Source organism: Tasmannia lanceolata, unplaced genomic scaffold (assembly GCF_043159265.1).
Source record: "Tasmannia lanceolata isolate RefF3 unplaced genomic scaffold, GAP_Taslan_0.1 ptg000008l, whole genome shotgun sequence".
Classification (NCBI taxonomy): Eukaryota; Viridiplantae; Streptophyta; class Magnoliopsida; order Canellales; family Winteraceae; genus Tasmannia; species Tasmannia lanceolata.
Window position 1 is genome coordinate 35,231,754 of NW_027518685.1, and position 18,953 is coordinate 35,250,706.

The following is an 18,953-nucleotide window of genomic DNA, read 5'->3' on the forward strand; positions in this document are numbered from 1 at the left end:
GAAAAGATCAAAACACTCATGATACTGAAATAGATGTCAATGTGGTGGGTCCTGGGCATTTCGCCCACAAATGGAAGGGTCAACCTTATTTGCAAAATTCACTTCCAACTTAATGACTACACTTACAAGCTGTCAAACTAGGAGCCCCCATTTTACATAAAAATAAGATAAAGGACTATTGTTGCCAAAGAAACCCCAGTACCTGCTTGGAGGGAAATTGCCAATGCAGAGGATTCCTTGGAACTTTAGCGTCGGCATCGAAAATGGTGGCCAAGCATCTCCAGGATTGTGACGGTGCCGGATTTAAGTTGGAATTGCTGAAGCTTTTGATCCGATGGTAAGGTCGACGAATCGATTGCCGGAATTGCCAAAATTGTCGGAGTTGCGGAGATGAGTCAATGGTGATTGGAATCAAGATCGACAGTTGTAGAGGTGATAGTTGGATCTCCAGCTTGCAGAGATAGTGGTTAAAGCTTCCCCCTCTTCTTCTCCTTCTCTCCCTTGTCCCTGTTTCTAATGAAAATGAAAAAACTCCAAAATCTGGGATGAACGAATGATGGTGGCTATGAAAATGGGTTTTAAGTTTGGGAAACGGTGGATCTAGTGGAGAGGAGCAGATGGTAGTGGGCGGTGGTCGGAGGTGGCACGGAGTTAATGGAGGATTTGAGAATGGGTTTAGGCTTAAGATAGAATGAGATGGGTTTGGGTTTGAAATGGAGAAGGAGTTGCAGAGACGATGGAGTTGGGAGAATGGAGGCTCGGATTCCGGTGGGGTTTGCCGGATTCCGACCAGGATTGGGGTTGTTGGCTGCAAGTAGAATAAAGTGGAGGTAGAGCTTGAGATGGGTTTGAGGGAGATGGTGGTCTCGGTGGAGAGGATGGGGATTTGAAGAATATGGGTTAATGGAAGTGGGATTTGTTGGTGGTAGAAATGGAGCTAACAGGGGTCGGATTTACAGGGAATTTGGTCGGATTTGAGATGGGTAGACGAAATGGGTTGGATTTGGGTGGGTGGAGGTGGCACGGAGTTAATGGAGGATTTGAGAATGGGTTTAGGCTTAAGAGAGAATGAGATGGGTTTAGGTTTGAAATGGAGAAGGAGTTGCAGAGACGATGGAGTTGGGAGAATGGAGGCTCGGATTCTGGTGGGGTTTGCCGGATTCCGGTAATGCTACCGGAGAAGATGGTGGATGGGCTCTAGATTTCGTGGGGAAGAAGATGGACGGCTCCGGTGGGATGGTGGTCGAAGGTGTCGGTGGTGGCGAATGGAGCTCGAGCTCCCTCCATCTTCTCTCTCTCTTTCTCTCTCTGTTTCTCCTCTTGGCTCTCATTTTCTTGCTAATGAAGAAAAACTCCCCCAAAACCCTAGTTCGTTGGGTTTTTGTAGGCAAATGATATATTTGCCACCCCGTTTTCCTACCTTGCCACCCCCCTGCTAGTGTATTTTATCATTACTCTTTTACCATATAGGAGTGGCTGGGTAAGAAAATGGGCAAATATATCATCTCTTGTTTATATAGGGAATTAATATTGGCACTCTCCTGTTATTTAAATCACCCCCATCTCTACTTGGAATATTATATTTCGGCCCTCTTTTCTGCCCCGGACAAACTATTTCAATGCATTTAGCATTGCTTTCTCGTGAAGTGGGTGGTCTAAGTAAGAAATGGGGAAAAATATACTACCCTTCTGTAGAAACCCCCATTTTTGCTCCGCTTTAATCAACAAAAAAGTTAGTATTTTTCTATCGGTTTTCTAGTGTCTTTCCTTTCCGCGTCCGTCTCTTACATTTTTAAATCTTTTCGGTCATTTTCTTCATGTTTCGCGTTGTCTTGCTAAGCGTTGAGAAGGGTTATTCACGAGAATCCGAGCAAGGGAGAATTTGGACCCGTTTGGTGGGTCCGCATTGAACATTTGTTTAGATTTGGATCAAACAGGGAGGGCCCGCATATTGTTTTAATGAAAAAATGAGTTTTGAACCTACTTCGATCCAATGCATAAAGATGCCCATCAAGAGAACAGTCAAGATCTCAGGGAGGTCATTTTGCGAAAACAACCAATTTTTGTTGTGTCCATCAAGTTGAACTATTCGGATAACCCTTGGAAATGATTTTTTGAGGCACAACTTTATAAATTGATGGTTTGGATTATTCTCACGCCCATGCATAGACGTCCAGCAGTTTGAGAGTCTTTTACAAGACCACGTATACTATTTCTCATACAAAGGATGATCAAAAGCCATATACATGCATGCGTGTAAACACCCCATTTTGACCGGACCCAAGTTCGTTATGCTTGGGCGAAGCCCCATTTAATCACCAAGTAGGATCCTGGATTGTATTATAAGATAGATTGGGGTCTCACCGAGACTCCCGCCAAATTTCATCAAATTCCGAGCCAATTTGGCAAATAGGACGAGTCGAGAGAGGGTATAGTACAAATCCAAAGGGGGGTGAATTATCTGCTGAAGAGGTTGTCCAGGTGAGAAGAGGGGCGAATTATCCTGTGATGGTCGCGCCCAGGCCAAATAAGACAAAAATGGCGGGCGCGACTCATCCAGATTCGCGCGCCTCATCAAATGGAGGTGCAAATATCAAATTTTTTTTTTATATAAAAAAACAAAAATAAAAAAAGATGAAGGAGGCACTGTTCATTTTCGTAAAAAAAAAAAAAAAAACAGAAATCGGAGAGCGAGAGTTGGGTTTTTCCCTTTTCGTTTTCTTCCTTGCTGATCTTTTTCTCCGATCGTTGCCGGAAAGCTTGCCTCCGATCCGAAGCAAAAATCAGAGAGAGAGAGAGAGAGAAGGAAATTTGGGAGAAATCCATTGCTTGTTTTTTTTTCAGCAATTATTCGATCGGCGATCTCATCTTCTTCGGCCATTTTCTCCGTTCCGACTGAAATTCCGACCAAGTTCCATGGTTTCTGACCATCTCTTCCTATAGATCTGTGCATGTGCCTTAGATCTAAGCCAAAAATTCAATTTATTCCAGATTTTAAACCCTAGCTCTATTTCGTTTAGGTCTGTCTGTTCTCTCTCTTCTATTTCTTGATTTCTACCTTAGAAATCTAATTTCTACCATTTTTTTTTCTGTTTACATGAATTTTTACCTCAGATCCGAAACTTGTTTTGCTTATTTTGTTTTGAAACCCTAGATCTGATCAACCGAGGTTAGATCTGGTTCATATTCATCTTTTCTATTGTCTAAAATTCTAGATCCGGTTGTAGAAACTTACGATTTGCCTTTCTATTACCTTGCAAGCATTGGATCTGGAATTGTTTTTGGTGATTGGAGTTGAAAATTGAAGAAAACATAAGATCAAATATATCATCTGTTTTCGACTAGAAGAGGTAACCGATCAGAGATCCGAATGCGAAGAGCATAGATCTAAGCATAATACAGAGGAAGAAAAGGGAGATCGGAGCAGATTCAAGGTACCTCGCTACTTTGATCTAATTCTTTTCAAGTATGATGTGATTCTTTGGGGCTGAATAATGCTTATCTATAGATCTTGTTCTTCAATTTGTTGTGCTTATAATGCTTGGGGTATAATTTACTTGTTTTTATTTTATTTTATTCGAATGTTTGATGTTTGTGTGGGGGTTTGAAGGGCATTGGTTGTGCTTACATTACCTTTTATCATGAATTTGGCTCAGCTACGCATGTCATTTTCAATTGTGGATCCTCATAGGAAATGCTTCTAACATTTGTTCACTGCACATGACACTCTGATTTGTTACTCATTTCCACATTACAGTTCATGAAATTTTCCACTCATCATTTAGTTATGTGTTGAATAAGAAATACACTATCAAGTTAGTTTAAGATTCTTGATGTGATTATGTTGTGTTTAATTTGCCCTCCCCTCGTTCAATTTCCTTGGCTGATGGCTTTAGCATAACTAAATTTCATTATGTGCTCAATTTCACATTGTCTCTTCTTATTCATTTAGTGTAAAGAATAATAGTAGTTCAAACTTGTTTTAACTGTTGCATGTCATGGTCTGTCTTTTCCTCTTTCATCAACTTATGAGGATCCTTTGTGAATTATAATAGCATTTGGATAATTTATAGAAAATATCAAGATCTATTGGTGTGGCGATCATTTCCCCCAACATGCGTGGACCTGGAATGACTATGCATAGATCACCCCTATTTGTGTGGTCCGTTCTAGTGACAGCATTCCTACTTTTATTATCACTTCCGGTACTGGCAGGGGCAATTACCATGTTATTAACCGATCGAAACTTTAATACAACCTTTCATGTAGCTTCTGAGAGCTGTTAAGACTATTCGACTGCCCTTTGAGCCTTACAAACTAATAGATGCAGCCCACTGAAAATGGCCATTACTCCCTAATCATTGGGTCAAATTACAAGTGGGGATACCCGTTAGAAGCGGAGCTCGAATGGTTACAACTTTCTATTTTACCATTTTCACAGTTTCAGCCCATTGTTGCCCTTGTTTTGGCAATTCTATGAGTGATAGTGTTCCCTATTTCAACACAAATCCAACCTCACTTCAGCCTTTGTTTGAGTACAGTTTTCACCCATGAATCAGCCCTGTTTTAGCACAATACAGTTCATGGCGATACTCCTTGTTTTCACGTAAACTCCGTCAATGTTTGGCCCCTGTTTGAGGTGTACCTGTCCATCATTCCAGCTCCTGTTTTATGCGCATTTCAAGCTTATGTTCAGCTCATTTTTAGCATATTTCATCTTTGTTTTGAAGCATAAGTTCAGCCCTTATTTTTAGCACATTGCAACCTAGTGTCAGAATGTCATGGAGGGGTTACTTTATGAGAATTGTACAGGCGGCTGTTGAAACTGCACTGGATATACACCTGAGCAATGCCTCTCTTGTTTTCATATCTGTCACATTTGCCACAATATACAAATCTGCCTATGTTTAGCATGGTGTGCACATAAAAATCTGCCTATGTTTAGCATAATACATGCACAGGAATCTGTCTCTGTTTAGCACAGATTCATGCACATAAATCTGTCCCTGATTTAATCTCTAATTTCAGCACAATGCAGCCCCTGATTTGGCCACGATTTCCTACACATTTCAGCTTTGTTTTAAGCACATTTCGCCCATGTTTTAGTCCCATTTTTCAGCCCAGTTTCTGCATAATAGTAGTCTCTGTTTCAGTCCTTGTCTCAGCCATGCATGCCTTGTTTGTGCAGGGTTGTTCTATTCATGACTTTAGAATTCCACGAAATGCATTGGTAAGCTTGTGTGGTTGGAGTTTCGAGTATTGGGTCAAATTCCATTTCAACCTATCGTAATCATGGCCGCTTATTGAACCTCCCTAGGTGCCCGGATATTGCATTATATTCTTTCAATTTCATTGGAGTCACTGATAAGTAGATATTTTATTCCCTGTTTTCACTTAATCATATTGAAAATTGAATTGATTGAATTCAGCCAGGCTGAATGGAGATAGCTATTAGCTAATAATTCTCTTTGATTCTAACTAAGATTTGTATATGTATAGATAGGTCTAAATTGAAGAATATTGTCACCATCAGTCATGAGAATTATGATTAGGTGTGAGTCTTAGTTGTTGATCGTTGATGATAGCATTACGATAGTCCGATAGTTACACTAAGCTATCATGTCATCATGATCTTGAGCTCCTAATTTTAATTCAGGCCAGCGGTTGTGCTGTAAGCTTCTTAAAAATGTTAAGAATGGGAATTCATAATTCTGCTACAGATTCTGCTGTTGGCACTGCTGATATCAGGTCGAATGAGTTTTGATATATTCGTGCTTTATTCATTTGCTGGTCAATATTTGAAATATGATCTCAAATGGATTGTGTCTTAATGAGAGTTTCCTATATCCAGCCAGCCTATTGAGGGATGTATGAGAGGTAGTATCAGGTGGAATGCATTTGAAAGAGGCATAACTTAACTGGATAGGTATATGGCCTATTTGGTTCGTTTCCTGTGGACATATGTGAAATGATTTTGGAATGGTTATGCTTTATTATGTATGCATCTTATATAGCTTCTCCCCTTTGGGCGTATGCGGAATAAGGCCATATCAACCATGCTTTGAGAGGTTATATAGTTTGCCCTGGTTCCTTTTGAAGGAGTATGCGAGATAATGTGTTTTGACACTTCGGTCTGAATGTTTTTCTCTAATTCAATTAGGAAGCAGATTTCACCCTCTTGTATTTTGATGCTTATTCCGTAGAGATCTCATGAATATTTGTAGTGTGAGAGCGGGAAATGAGCTTACTGCAGGGTTATATAATTTGAGAATTGGATTTATTCCTCCCAACTTTTAATCATATTCGTTGGTCAAAAGATATTTACCTTGGCTTGTTAATGACCTCCCGGTTTCAAATTCACTGGATAATTGGACGGGCTATAATGGCGAGGCGATAGTCGGAGCCTCCCCTTTAGAGAGACAATTTGTGTCTCTATAGAGCTCCCCTCTTTTAACTAGTAGACTTACTTAGTCTTTTAGACACCATTAGATGGTAGTTCATCTCTTCGTCATTGCAAGGGCAATGATAAGGTTACTTGGAGCCCGTCTTTGTGTTTTGTGGCTCACCGTTTTTTGCACTTGAATCTGCACAAGTTGATGCCCCCTGTTATGCACCAAAATTTATAAAAATTAGAAATATCATTGCATGCATTTGTATAATTTGTTGAAAATTTAAGATTCTTCTTTTATGTTAAGTTTTGAGTTAGGTTCTGAAGATGAATGGACTGTTCAGGTGAGACTATCTTGAAAGCTTATCATACTTATTAATTTTATTTTAAATAAATTGTTTAATTGAAGAAGGAAATCAGATGATTTGCACTATTCGATGTCCTTGACACGAATATCGTCTGATTTCAAGGCGGTTTGTAGAAATATTATACGTGTAGGAAATCAGATGATTACTTTGGCATCATCTGATTTCATTGGAGTCCCTGTATTAGGGTTTGTGATTGGCTTTGAAGTGTTTAATATCATTTTTTTTATTTCATTAGGTTACCCAGCGGCTGGTCTGGGCTAATTAATTTTATTTTAAATAAATTGTTTAATTGAAGAAGGAAATCAGATGATTTGCACTATTCGATGTCCTTGACATGAATATCGTCTGATTTCAAGGCGGTTTGTAGAAATATTATACGTGTAGGAAATCAGATGATTACTTTGGCGTCATCTGATTTCATTGGAGTCCCCGTATTGGGGTTTGTGGTTGGCTTTGAAGTGTTTGATATTGTTTTTACTTCATTAGGCTACCTAGCGGCTGGTCTGGGCTAATTAATGTTGTTTATCATGCTATGATTGCTATTATTACAGGTTGTGTACTCTTTAGTTATAAGTCTTTCTTTGCTTAGTACTTAATTTGTTTATATAAGAATTGAATGGAAATTTGAGATTGCCTAGTAGCTCTTTTCTGCTCTCTTGGTGGACTAACGCAGTCTTCTAGACTTCTTTAGATACTAGAACTTGTACTAGGTGGCATATTCTGTCTCATTAGGAAATCCTCCTTTGGAGGCAAGCCTCATTTTTAGCTTAACCTCAAGGAGGTTGCTTTGATTTTGATAAATGGTGTACCCATAGGAGGCATGCATTGCCTCATTTAGAGAGCCTTTGAATCATTCGTTTGTGTGGTGATGTTATCGGGGGAGTCTTTGACTCATTTGATCTTTATTGATATTATTAGGGAGTCATATGTCTTGGCTTTGTAAGTAATTAGCCTTTAGAAGGCATGCTTAGCCTCATTTGTAGAATCCTCTCTGAGGTTGCACCTCAATTTGTTCCTCTGTTAATTAGAGACCAATTTGGTCAATTAGTTGTCTTAGCCTTGCTTACCCCTTGCAAGGGCAATGATAAGGTTACTTGGAGCCCATCTTTGTGTGTGTTTGGGAGACCCGCCCGGTCTCATTCTCTCGCTAGTTCTCCTCTTTGTGCGTCGTTTGGTTTTTGGGAGAACACCCTACTCGGCTTGGCTTCATACTCCTACCCTTATGGGGTACTGGGCGCACATTTGTTGCACCCTAGGGCTAAGTAGCTGTCCGGCCCGACTGGGTGTTTTACCTCTGCCAAATGTGCAAATTCTTGTTCCTTTTCTTTTAGAGAGTCTTTGACTCATCTATCCTTTAGTTGGTATTAGTGGAGTCTTTGACTCATGTTTCTTTCTCTTTTAGAGAGTCTTTGACTCGTCTATTCTTTAGTTGGTGTTATTGGAGTCTTTGACTCATATTCCTTTTCTTTTAGGGAGTCTTTGACTCATTTATCCTTTAGTTGGTGTTAGTGGAGTCTTTGACTCGTGTTTCCTTTTCTTTTAGAGAGTCTTTGACTCATCTATCCTTTAGTTGGTATTAGTGGAGTCTTTGACTCATGTTTCTTTCTCTTTTAGAGAGTCTTTGACTCGTCTATTCTTTAGTTGGTGTTATTGGAGTCTTTGACTCATGTTTCCATTTCTTTTAGAGAGTCTTTAACTCGTCTATTCTTTAGTTAGTGTTAGTGGAGTCTTTGACTCGTGTTTCCATTTCTTTAGAGAGTCTTTGACTCATTTATCCTTTAGTTGGTATTATTGGAGTCTTTGACTCGTGTTTTCGTTTTTTTAGAGAGTCCTTGACTCATTTATCCTTTTAGTTGGTATTGTCAGAGTCTTTGACTCATATTCCTTTTCTTTCAGAGAGTCTTTGACTCACTTGTCCTTTGTGGTGTTATTAGAGAGTCCTTGACTCATTTGTCCTTTTAGGAGTGTTATTCGAGAGTCTTTGACTCATTTTCCTTCGCTTTTGGTAATGTTTTTTTTAGTTGGGTTTTTCTCTTTAGTGTTATTGTCGTTCTTCTTTGTCAGAGACTAGTACATTCTCATTAGAGTTGTTTCTTATTTTTGATCTTAGATCATTCCCTCGTCTTTGACATTAGTTTACCTGGTTTAGGGGTTTTCCCCTGTTTGCCCTAAGGTTTAGCCATAGGGTTTTGTTTTGTGTGTTCCCTTAGGTCTTTGACCAAAAGGGTGACATTAGAAATTTGAAACTCAAAAATATTTGAAAACTTTAAAAATATCAAAAACATTTGAAAAATATTAAAATCCTTAAATCATTTGAAGTGTTAGGTTTTAGTTAGGAGAGTTCGATTTTCGAACTACGTTGGCTTGATCCTCTTCCGAGGTACGTAGTGCAGCTTGGGATTTACATCCCAAGTCCAGCCAAACTTTTTGTAAATAAATGTTTTAAACCTTCTTCAAAAATCTTTAAAATCTTATTTTTCAAAAGATCTTCCTCTAGAGTTAGGAGTTCCTCTTATATAGAGAGTTTTAGAGTTAGGGTTTTTCTTTTGATAGGTTGTTTGATTGTTTGTTTACTGTGTGCTTGTTTTAGAGTTAGGGGTCTGTCCTAGAGTTATAGGAGCGCCTCCGTCAGGTCAGTCGGCGATCTACATCGCCGAATGATGACTAGAATAGGATACGCTAGTCCACCCTTTATTTTCCTTAGGAAGCACAGCCTAGTTACACATAGGTTGTAGGAACCACCTGTATTAGCTTAGGGCTAATCTGCATTTAGTTAGGGCATATAGGGTGTCCTAAAATTCACAATTCACTGGAATTTAAATAATCGTACAATAAACTTTAATAATTGGTCTGGTCTTTTAGATCGAGTTTAGGATAGAGGGCTAGGTGTCTTAGGCATCATAGCTTAGAATAGGCGCGAAGAACTACGTTGCCTTGATTCTCGTGGAGGCGGGGATACATAGGCTTCTTTGGATGAATACCAGACCATCCGAGGACTCGGGCTAATCATTTAGAGTCTTAGGATTTGTTGTGTAGTCATCGTATGTTTTGATGTGTTTTCTTACTTTCTTGTACTGATCCTATACTTTTAGCTATAGCTTGCATGTGTTTGCACATCAGAATTTAGACACCCATTAGGCATGTCACTCATAACCTAACTATGCTTAGGTGACACATCTTTCATTTTATTTTATGTGTGCTTATTATTTTATCCTCAGGAAATGCATGCTTAGGTAGACGACTCCTGAGGATTGTTCCCATTTCACATGATTTTTACCCAAACTTCTTTGGAGTTAATAATAAATGGCATAAGAGACCAAGTGCTTGCACTCGGACGAATTGGGGGTGCTCTCAGACCTTCCCCATTCGTAACCAGGCACGAACCCATATATATTTCTGGTTATCCATTGCACAGAGGATTTGATTTTAGGGTTCCATGGCATATCCATGGATGGCGACTCTGAGTTTATTTTAAGTATGTCTCGGTTTCGAACCTCGGTTCCGGATCAAGACATATCTCTTTCTTTTTATATCGCCACTCGTGCTATGCTATGAGGGTGGCATCCGTTTCGAGAGTTCCTTGGTAGAGCTCTCCATTCACGTGGATGATCCAGAGGGTGGTAGGGACCCGTTCCCTCGCCGCCTATCTCGGATCGGGGTCCACAATGCGTGGAAAGAGTCAACAAGAATCTTTGATGATGGAAACTTGATATGTGTAGAATACACCATCCATGCAATATCTCTTGGAGCCCATTTTTCCAACTCAAATATTATATTTAAAAAAAGAAGAAGAAGAAGAACAAAGAGGGCAATTCAACTTCCAAATGGATTCTAATATAAACACATGCATGCATGTACAGTGCTATTGAGATGGGATTTTTGAGAGCATGCAAGTGGGGTCAGCTACATTTTCTAAACCATTTGGTCAAATTAGAAAGTGGGGCCCGCTAAGTGTTTTTAATGTAAAACTACAAATATTGGAAAAATGTCCAAGTCTCATGAGGGCCCCACCCATTTTGTTCGAGGAAGATGCTCTACTGTTTCAATGGTTCGGATTATTCCATGGAATTGATTTCGAGGGGGCACAACCCATTTATGGGGAACCCACCAAATGGACAGTTATGATTATCCTATGGAGCAGATATTTGAAACATAACTTATTTATGTTATGGCCCATAAAATGAACGGTTTAGATCATTCTATTATGAATTATTTTGGGGCGCAACCAATTTGATTTTTGCCCCTTAATCGGATAGTATGGATCATCTTATCAAGGTGATGTTGGAGGAGGCGCGGCCAATTCAAGCTGTGGCCTATTCAAATTTGAGCGGTTCAGATCGTATAGTAGCTTATCCAATTTCGCCCGAACAAGATTCGTTCAACTCAAATGGGCTTACCAAAGGTTTCAAAATTTTAATTTTCGAAAGTTATGAGAGAGTTGTGCACAAATGGGGTTCATTTTTGAATGGGGATGCATTAATATTTAAAAAGTTTCGAGATCTAACGGATTACCTGTTCGGCCAATATTTAATGGAACCTCCAATTTTGCAAATTTTGTCTAATGGGACCCACATTAAAAAAAACGTCCTAGAACTCTCTTTTGATAAAAGGTTAAGGTGATAGTAACTTCTTTTTCAGATCCATGTCATCAGATCCTATATTTATTGAAATTAGCAGCCTCCATGTTCATCCGAATTTCTCATGCACTCATGTGTGGGTCCCACTTAGAATATATTATAAGTAAATGCAACTTTGGGGGTCGTCCATACCTTTATGAACTATGATTCCTCATTGGAAGGTTTGCTATAAGAGGATTTGGTTTTTTTTATAAAAAGAAGAAGCTATAAATAGAAAAGACCAATAATCTTTTTTTAATTTTTAAAAGAGGGATATTCCTGTAGATATTTTTGGAGGCTAGCTATACGTGTAATTAACTTTGGAAGGAAGTCTATGCATGCATATTTTTTTAGAAAGCCGTAGCGATATTTGGGAAAGAGATTTGATCTTTGCAAAAAAAAGAAATTTGGAAGGAATCAATTAGTTTTGTGTTTGGGCAACTTCTCCCTTCTCAGTTTATAATATTGGCATAACTCTTTTGGGGAAAAAGAAGAAAAAAAAGACAAAAAAGGGAAAAGCCCATAACAGAGCAGCTCTCATCTTCCTCCAAAGAGCAGTTTTCGTTTTCCCTCCAAACAACAGTTCTCTCCCTCTCCTCCAAACAGCAACAGGTTCCTCTCTCCCTCAACAAGCTCTTGTCTCTCTCTCCCTCTCAACACACTCTCATCCTTCACCTCTCTCAACAGCCCACTCATCTCTCTCCATACACACAACAGCAGCTCTCACGTTTTTCTCTCAATAGCTCTCCCTCTCTCATCCCTCTCTACAGCCCTTTCTCCCTCTCTCTCTCAGTCGGCTCCACACACAAGTGGTGGGGTTTTGTACATTAATCTTTAAATTAAAAGTAATTAAATCACTTAGGACTTTCCATGAAATTAGAATTTTAGGAGAACTTTCACTTAGATTGAATTCAAACAAATTAAGAAAATCAAGATACACATTTAGGAATTACACTGAAATTAGATCTTAGGGTGCATGTCACATAGTCGCACATTAATATAGAATTAAATGAGCCATTTAAAAGAAATTCAAAAGAGTTAACTTTTGGAATTGAAGACCGATTATCGGGCAGGAATGGTGCATGTGGTGGTAACTCCCCATACATTCCATTCTCGTAACCAGGTAACGAGTCTAGATTTCTGGTCAATTATGGGTCCTAGATTCCTCATCTAGGTGGCGACTCTGTCACTCTCTTTTGCGTGGAATTCGGATTGCCTTAGTGATCCCAAATTTACGGAAAAGATGAATTAAATCACACCTTGCTAGGCTCGGCGGCTTACCCCTGCCCTTATGGGTACTGGGTTGCACGTTTGTTTGCACCCTATGGCTTGGTTGCTGCCTACTTGGTTGGGTAATTAAAATCAATAATAAAAAGCACACGCCATTCGCGTGGGTACGAGAGACCAAGAGAGAGCGTGGCGGCTCGCGCGTCATTCCCCTCTCGCGGGATCGGGTCCCACAGTTTGGCGACTCTGCTGGGGACCACCTAACTTCATTAAAATTTCAAAGGATAATTCATTTGAATTTATTTTAATTGGCTCATGAAAACTCTATCATATATGCTTGGTAGATTAGTTTGTTTACTTTCTCATCACATAATACTCAAACTTAATCTAACAAAACCTGAAGGCATCATAGATTTCGCAAACTTATTGCAGACACTTACATCACTTGCATCTAAACCCTTGCATCTCACATGCACACACATCCTATTTTAGGAACCTGGAGTGTTATCTAGCATGGTTGACTGGGATTTCATCACCTGGTGCCTCTGTGCTAGAGAAGCATTCTACTCTTAGCCTAGTACCTTTATGGTACGTAAACGGATCTCTTGTTCACGTACTGATACACCGGACACTGGTACAGTATATTGAGCACGGATTCGCGCTAAGGGAACTCTTGGCCTTACCCCTAGATTAACCCACACATGCATGTAGTATACGAACACACGTGCATCACGTGTGTGAGCCTAGTTTAGGATATCCTACCCATTTGTGTCAAGATTAGGTCGTGGTCCATCTTCCAATGGCTACGATCGGTCCTTAGGTACACAAACAAAGTCATGAGTCAAGATCCTCTCTCCACTCCGCTAGATTAGGATTAGGGTTTGAGGCCTTCAGGTAACACTGTTAAAATGTACGAAGATTAAAAACTTTCCCTTTGGGGTTAGGATATAAATCCCATCATTTCCAAAGATCTCATAGGATTAGTCATTCCTGATCTACCATTTGAAAGCAATCTTATGTAATCTCATCTAATCTTTTGATCATGTGTCCATCATTCGCCTCTTGTGTGATTCGATTATATCTTCATTCCCTTTCTCAATTGGCAAGAATTGTGTTTCAATTCTTGTACCCTTGGTGATCTAATCGTACTTGTACCCTTAGTCTCTTCTTACTCTAAGGACAACCTGTTTCAAGAATATTTTGCTAAGTCCTTCAGAGTTCACTCCCATGATCTTTGAACAAGGGGCATTTCCTTATACGATTTTGTCATAATTGTCATATTTTGGTCCTTTAGGATTCATCTTATTGTCCCAATTACTTGCTTACTCCATAATATTTTTCAGTCATTGAGAAGAAACACTCCATGAATGTTAAGCTCATATACCTCGTGATCATTATTTCCATGACAGGAAGTTGGCACCATAGCTAAGCCTGCTACTCCTTGGGTTCGAATTTCTTCACGGTTAGAAAGGAAATCTGTCTCTCCGCCACCTTCTCTGAGAACCCGAGCATCTCCTCCTTTCTCATCCTCATCCTCGCCAATGGCAGAAAACCAAGATAATCTTCCACCTATTGCTGTTACCGATACTCTCGCCTTAATTCTCCAGCAACTTCAAGAGCTCAAAGAGGAGAACCGAGTTATCAAGACCCAGCTTTCCGAGAAGTTGGCGCCATCGTCTTCCAAAGATAAAGGGCGTATGCACCATACAGCTACTTCAGCAGCACCTGCCCAGCCAGTGTCCATCCCTATCCCAGGTAAAACTGAAGAAGAGTTAGAAAAAGAGCAGTACAGCGAAGGTCACAGTAAGCCTTCTCAGTCAGCGGTTGATAAGACAATTATGGAGAAATTAGAAAATCTTACAAGGAAAGTTAAAAGACATCCAGCTTCAGGACCAGGGTGGTTTCAACCTAAGTGATCTTACATTGTTTCCCGAAATCCGTCTCCCCGCAAGCTTTCAGATGCCAGATTTTGACAAATATGACGGTGTGGGTTGTCCGATCACACACTTGCAAATGTTCACTATCATGTGCCAGCCTCAAGGTCTATCTACTGAGCAAATGGCTCAATTGTTCTCGGTTTCGCTGACAAAGGTCGCTAGAAGGTGATTCATGGTCCTAGACAAGACTCGTTATAGGACATGGAAGGATATTGGAGAGCAGTTCATCAAGCAATTCAAATATGATGATGGAACCGAGATCACTAGGAAGGATCTTGAGAGAACCAAGCAGGACTCAAAAGAGTCATTCTTAACTTTCGTCAAGAGATGGAGAAGGTTAGCGGCTCAAATGATGCAGTGTCCCTCAGAAGAGGAACAAGTCAAGATGATTATGAAAAATATATCCTCTCAGCTCCAATATCACATGTCTCTTCAGTATTATCCAGATTTTAAACACTTCATCAATGCTGGTATGCAAATTGAGGAAGCAATGGCACAAGGAGTTTACAATAGAGGTAACCCCAATTCAAAAGAAGTTAAGATGCAGACTCTAGCTAAGATCTCCGAGGTTGATAATGTATCAAGGACTAACCCGTCACAGAACCCTATGGTATTCAAATATAATCAATCAGGGATTGCAGCTCAGCAAAAGCCCAATAGGGAATTCACCCCTCTCCTGTTTCCACCATCTGTCATACTACAGCAAGGATTGGAATCCGGCGATATCTATTTACCTCGCATTAAGGAACCTCCTAATCCGCTCCCCAAGACATGGAGGACGGAAGAGCACTGCAATTTTCACCGAGGATCGGGGCATAATACTGATCAGTGTATAACTCTGAGGCATGTGATCCAGAAGTTGATCGATGAGCGCAAGCTACCATTTCAGCAAGCGCCAAATATTGTTGATAATCCTATGCAAAACCATGTTGTACCGCCGTTGGATGATGTTTAGACACTTGGGGTTTGACAAGCTCAAGTTCAGTTGCAGTGATAAAGAAGAACCAGAAGTTAAAAGGCACTTGTTATGATGATAATTAAGTTTTCGCCGAGCCTCCAAAGCCAAACAGTTGTAGCAGTCTTAGTCCTTTTGTTATTTTAATTAAGTCCAGTCACGATGTTGAGTCCAGTTATCGAGTGCAATCTTCTAAAAGTTTGAATAAATTTTTAGTCCAGTTGAGTCTTTTCTTACTTTTATTTTTGAGTCAATAATGTAAATCCTGAGTCTGTTCAGGATAAGTCTTATCAGATGTAGTCATTTTCAATTCAGTGAAACTTGCTTTCTCTATACATTCCAACGTGTGCTTCTGACTTTAATAAACAAAGAGAAAAATACTCTCTCCTCGAATGAGAAAGAAGATGCAGACGAAACTCCTCCTGAGTTGCAGCATATGCTCAAACAAGAGGAGGAGCGCCGAGCTCAGCCTATCAAAGAGAAAATTGAAATGGTAAGCACTGGCACTGAAACTTTGTTTCAGTGAATGCCGATTGAAAATACATTACCCTCTGAAGAATGTGAGGAATTGATAAACCTATTTCGAGAATAAAGAGATGGTCCAGTAAACGCTATCATTAATGCCAGGAGAAAGACCCAGATAGAAGGTTCAAGAAAGAATGAAGTAAATGTCACATGCTATACAAGGGACATGGATTCGAAACAACTTCCATATCTCCAGTCAATGGCCCCGGTCACAGGTTTCACCGGTGACAATGTAAAGCCATCAAATTCAATATGAAAAGTGCAAGAGCAATCATCTCAGAGCGATCATCAAAATATCAAGGGCCACCGATTCAAGGATGAAATGATATCCAAAAACCGGTATGCACCCTCAAGGTCAAATTACTTATCAATATCCAGAAGGAAGAAGAATCAATATCTCTTACCGGGAAATGCCGTCAAACTCCGTGAAAAAAAAGAAAAAAGAAATAAATAATCAGTACCAGAGGGACTTTAGTAACCTATATCGATTCCCAATCTGAACATCGGAAGGCCTCCTTTGGCCGAATAAATCCCAAAATCAGAACCCAACGTCAAGAGAATACCGGTTTGCAAACCCTTCGAGCCTGAATGAAATTTTCTTGAAAACCCATCAAACTAGGGGCATCCGCCCCGAACTACGCCAGACCTGATCCCTACACTGGGGTACATAGGCAGCTCGGTTAAACCGAGTTCGGTAGATTCAAAAAAAAAGAGAAAAGAAATTCAATCGTTCCAGAAAAGAAATTCAATCGTTCCAGAAAAAAAAGAGGGACAAGTTCCAAAAGAAGAGAAGTCAATTATTCCAGAAAGAAAAAAAGAAAACAAGAAAAATCAATTAACCTTCAAACAATTTATCTTCAAACTAGGGACATTCGCCCTGAACTACGCACGACCTGATTCCTACCCTGGGATACGTAGGCAACCTGTTCACAGGTTCGGTCGAAATCTTTGTTGAACCTTAAGTCATTCTTTGAAAAGCCCTATCCTACCTATAAAGTCCGTCCGATATTCAGAATTAATGATCTAGGTCCCGAAACACAAAAAGTGAAAAAGAAAAAAAAAAGAACGGAGTTTGAAGATCTGCTAGACTGAAAACCTGAAAGGGTGGTCTAGGCAAAATTTAAGATCATTCCCCTGCTAAGTTGAAAACCCGAAAGGGCGGCTTAGGCAAAAGCTAAGGGGATAGCTTGCTGAGTTGAGAATCCAAAAGGACGATTCAGGCAAAAGTTAAGGCTAACACGGTCCGCCAAGTTAAAAACGCTGAAGAGCTGATTTGGTCACGGTAAGAGAGTCATTATAAGAAGGTTACAGCCGGTATCAAGATTGAAGAAGAGAAAAGAAGTTCGAGCAAGCTTAAATGTCATCCAAAAAACTTGGGGGCATTGAAACCAAGCAATCCTAGGAGTGGTAATAAAATTCTAAGAGCATTACTGTTTAAAAATAAAAATAAAAAATAAAATTCCAGTGCTTATCAGTTGAGAAACTACTCTTTGAAAGGCTAGACTTACCAAACAAAACGATAACTAAGTCAGGAGCATCACTGTGTATCAGTCCAGTTAGTCCATTCCTGTTCGTTTTAGCTCATTCTTTCAGAAACTTCCCGTTCATCCAATAGTGTCTTTTACCATCTTCCCCTTTTTAGTAGAGTCGATCATTGTCCAGTTAGTCAAATGTTGCAACTGTCTCGGTAAAAGATGCCTGGTGTAGCTAACCCCCTGCAATTGTTCCAGAGCTGAGTTAATCCGCAGACAAGGATTTCAGGAGTTAAGAAAAAAATCCAGTCTAAGCAAAGTCAGTTCCAGAAGAATCCAGAAGCAGAAAAATCCGAAAAACCAGTTCCCATAAGAAGATCATACCCTAGAAAAGCACCTTGAGCTTGGAAGAGCCTTAGATGCAATGGTGGTTGAGCCAGTTTCTCATAAAGATGAACTATTAAAAATCGGAATCTCCTTCCAGTCAGTTGAATATTTGTCTAAATGCTTGTCAAAAGAAGAATCCTCTGTACCAGTGTCCAAATATTCCGAGGTCCCAATTCATATCCCCAGTAAAGAAGATCTTGATTTGAGAAATTTCAAGCCCTGTGAGACTTTCTTGTTCATCCCCAGTAAACAATTCAAAATGCTAACAAACTTGTGTAAGAACCAGTTTACTAGTTCATCAATTACCAATTCCTAATTCGCCAGTACCAGTTCACCGATTCCAGTATTCCAGTTCCAGTTCCAGTATCCAGTATTCCAATATTCCAGTTCCAGTATTCTAGTATTCCAGTTCCAATATCCAGTACCCTAGTATTCCAGTTCCAGCATCCAGTATTCAGTTTCAATTCCAGTATTCCAGTTCCAGCATCCAGTATCCAGTTTCAATTTCAGTGTTCCAGTATTTCACTATGCCAGTTTTAGTCTCCAGTTCCAGTATCTAATATTCCAGTATCATAGTTCTAGTGTCCAGTATCCCTATCACCAGTATTCCAGTGTTCCATTTTCCAGTACTCGTATTCCTGTTCCCAGTATTTCGATACTCCAATTCCAACACCCAGTTCCAGTGTCCGAAAATCCAGTGTTTCAGTACTCTAATTCTAGTATCCGGTATGTCTTTATCCTAGATTCCCGGTTCCCGATGTTTAGATCAAGATTCCAGTTTTCAGTTTTCAGTTTTCAGTCCTAACATCCAGTGATCAAATTCCAATTCCAATTGAATCAATCAAAATGTCAATCCAATCTAATCCCTAGTTCACTAATTATCAATTTTTGACTCTTCAGTTTTCCAGTAATCAAATTCTACAATTCCCAGTGAACTAGCTCTTTAACTTCTCAGCTCTTTAATTCTCTAGTTATCCGACTATTGAGTCCCTTAATCATCCAGTTCTTCAATTTTCAGCTCTGCAAATATCCAGTCCCTAAATTTTCTACTTCTCTAGTTTTTCAATTCTTCAGTTCA